Below are 3,988 nucleotides of genomic sequence, written 5' to 3' on the forward strand. Positions count from 1 at the left end.
TGCCTTGTTTGCTAGCTTTTAGCCACATATTATGCAGAATAGAATTGGTTGTTGGCTCCTCTTCTGGCTTAGCAGGTGGCCTTTTCCCCGTAAAAAAGCTGTCCAAAGATGTCGCAGCACACAGCCAAAAGCAGCTAAAGTTACTGTTTACATTGACCAGCACTGGGCTTCTATAGGTGTGCAAACACCCTAGTAATTGCGGCCAATCACTAGATGGCGACCTATACAAATCTTTACTTGGATTAGTCTATAGACAGGGATATTGATGTGTCAAGAGCCACAAACCAAATTGCAGGAGTTGCTAAATTATTTATTTCTCTGCGACCCGGTAGCAAATGCACCGCGGGCCAGTATCGGTCTGTGGCCTGGTGGTTGGTGACCACTGGTTGATATAGTGTGTTTTCATACCAGAGAGAACTTTTGCTGGTTCTTCTCAATAACCATGAAGTCCAATTGTCTAGATTCAACTTCTGCTGATATTGTCTGGTATAAAAACAAAAAACACAAACACAAAACAAAACAAAAAAAACATATGCGGGGGACATTGCCCTTGAAACATTGGAATCTGTGAAGACAAAACAGAACATGTACATTCCAGATTTGTTTTTGAGTCTGCTTCAGATGTACTCAGTTAAATTCTGTCCTGCATGTCTGTAAATTGTTGACGTGAGGACTCCTCGCTCTGCTATGCTACACAAGGACTGTGACTCATAATCAGGAAATTAAACATAGAGCTTTGGGGCAGGTGCTCGTGGTGGGGGGAATCCGCATATGGAGCCACTTCGGTTTGGCTCAGTAGGAATGTACCAAATAAACATAGAGAACAGTCAAATGTCTATTTGGTTGGACTGCTGTTACATGTATTTGTCTTAATGGGAGGCAAATTGAAAGTTTGCGAGATGTGTGGGGGGTGCTGACGGTAAGATGTGAAGTTTGAGGTTCAAAGAATAAGTAAAATGAACTACACTGTGGTGGGTTGACTTTTATGACCTCTGATTTACGATACTGTTATGTCCTGAGGCTAATGTGATGCCTGTCGCTTTTATGACTTGACTTCACTTGTCTTTCAACATTGGCAAGCATTATTGAATTCACTTCTCAGATCAGCTAATAATAAAAAAAAATTGTACCAAATCAAGCTCAGAAAACGATGTTGTCGAATAATTGAAAAGGACACTTTTCTTGCCCACAAAGTCATTTTTATACTACGCGGATGGAAAGCTCAAAATCTCACTTGCTTTTTCTTCTTGATGAGGACACTAACTGTATTTTGTTTAATTTTATTACCTGTCCTGTTCAGCTGCTTAGACACAAAGAATAGGGTCTGAGTGTCCTTATGTTCTGAGCAGTTTTAATATATCACAGCGGAGTTCAATATAGTCCCATTGTGTTTGTTCATTATGTTTTATTTATTAGGAGAAACCAGCAAAAAGGAAGGGATTATTGGGGGACAAAAAGGAAAGAAGCAGGCAGAAGATGAGAAGAACAAACAACAACAAGAAATACAGTAATACATGCCTATGCTCCCCATGAACATTGTGGTTCTATAGTTAGCTAATTATATTTACCCATGAACACCATGTGGGGTGCCTGATAACTGAGATGGAAGAGAAGGGAAGGTAAGGTCAAGGTAAGGTAAGTCATTAGGAGATGGGGTTAGGTGGGTTGGAGTGTTGACAATTCAACAATGTGAAGTGGGGTACCAAGTATTATGTAAATTACCTTTAAGTGTGGATAGGTTGACGTCCTATTCTATGCTACCTGATCACATACCAAAGTGTGCCTAATTTCACCCAGTCAAGCGTGAACCCACTCAGACGTGTTGTAATCCTACAGAAAAGTGAAAATGCTGCGTGGAGACTGCCCCAGGGTACCAGAAATGCCCCCGCCAATCAGTAACTCCGGCAAAGGGGCCATCGTCATCCTCCTGGGACCCAGAGTGACCCCTCGGACCGCCCATGGCCGCATTGACCAGCCCTCAGGGAAAGGACGAGGGGATATGCCACTGACACCCACGCCTGGCCCCATCCCAGCCACTGCCGCAACCCCCCAACAAACACGGCACACCGTGGGATTACCCCGACCCACTTGACCCGGGGCAGGTAAGGATCCCCACCTGGAGGGGGTGACACCCTGTTGTTATCCAGCCGACGATCCACGCCAAGGCCCAAGGAGGATGGCCGGGTTATAAAGTGAGAGGAAGGAGAATGGCGAGAGGCCTCCACGGGGCAGTGTGGGACTGGAGCCACGACCCCTTCCTCCCCGCAACCAACAGCCCAGACAAAAGGAGGCCCCCTCACGGGAGCCCGCCATACATAAAAATATGGGACCCACCTACAGCCCTATTACTGTGGCTGCCAGGTCCTCAACTGGCAGGCACTAGCCAGCAATGTGATGAGGTTGTGTGGGGAGAGTAGTGTAGTGTAGTGTATGCATTAAAATAGTAGAGCCTGGCTGAGAGGGCAGTGGGACCCATACCTGTCAAGTTGTACGGTTTCGGCGTAATTTGTACAAGTGAGCGCTGATTTTTAAATGTGTACGCCGTACATTCAAGATGTGTATGTTTTTCGTGCATTACGTTTTTTTTTCCCGTTCGGATTTTGTCACCGTTTCTGCAACGAGACAAAGAGCGTTACTACGTTGGTTGAATGACGCGAAAAAAGGTCAGAGACACTGAGAGAGAAGAGTTTTGTGGCGCTGTAGCAAACACGATGCTAAGCTAGGTGGCTCCAATATTTCCTGACAGTAGCCGACAGCCTACAATCTACGCCTAGATAGCAAATGCTTATAGAACTACATGCCAAATGACAGACGGCGGCGTTAGTAAACAGCCGCCATTTTGAAGCAGTAAACTTCTCGGAAAGGCTCTGTTGTAGTGAACCTTCCTAACGAACTAAAGTAACTTTTCATTTAAAATACTCCTCAATCGGCAAAATCTTGACTTGAATCTATCTTTAAATGATGAAACAGTTTTAAAACGTTCACATGTCGAAAGTAGACAGAAGGGAACTAATGCGAAAACGGTAATAATTTTAAAGGGATCCTCTATTTTTAAGACAAGTAATTCTTAAAAGATAAATGTTAGCATGAGTTATAATGATTTGATATTAAAACCCCTCTTAATGTTTTTGTTTTAATAAAGTTTGTAAAATTATTTTAAGTGATAGGTCGCCATTCTTGTTACGTCGCAGTGCGTGACGTCACTGGTCCCGTTGACCAAATTCCAGCGTGTCACTCGTTAGCTTTCCCAACATGTCGTCAGTTCTACCCTTCCTATTTGAACCAGATCTGAAAAGTGAAGAGCAGGACAGCACTGTCGTTCACAAGACGAGCTTCAGGGAAAAATGCGTGCAGCAAATACCTGATAAGACAAAAGTTGGGCAAAACTGGTGATGCGAGAGAGTCCAGTTGGAAACTCCGGTTGGGAATGAGAGCGTATGCTGTCCGGTTTTATTAGCAGATATTCAAGGTAAGCATATTGCGTTTTCAAACTTATCCCAATATAATTATGTAGATTGTTAGCATCCAGAGCTGTCGTGTGCTTTACATACAGTACAGGCCAAAGAGCACACCTTGTGTAATCCATGTCTTGTACATTGTAACGTGTGGTAGCTAGGATACGTGTATATAAGTACCAAAAAGGGGAGAAGCTTCCATTTATGCACATTTATTCACAAAAAATAATATTTCCACCTTGACCACTCTTCACTCGGGAGCTCAGCAGAACGCAAACACGCGTTCCCTGATGAACTCCCAACATTGTTGTAAGGTCCACGTCAGAGTCACTGTCATCACTGTAGCGTGCCATAGTGCTTTAATTATTTAGTATGATTTGGGGAAAACTCCCACGAAGAATAGTCAACATAAAGGATAGCAATAGTAATCCAAATCCGCGTTTTTTACTCACTCGAATATCCAGGAATTAGACCGATCCCATGGCAATGTCGCAGCCGTCGATTCCACAAAATAGACTGATCCGAAAAGCCGC

The sequence above is a fragment of the Corythoichthys intestinalis genome, chromosome 8, assembly GCF_030265065.1.
Source record: "Corythoichthys intestinalis isolate RoL2023-P3 chromosome 8, ASM3026506v1, whole genome shotgun sequence".
NCBI classification, from domain to species: Eukaryota; Metazoa; Chordata; class Actinopteri; order Syngnathiformes; family Syngnathidae; genus Corythoichthys; species Corythoichthys intestinalis.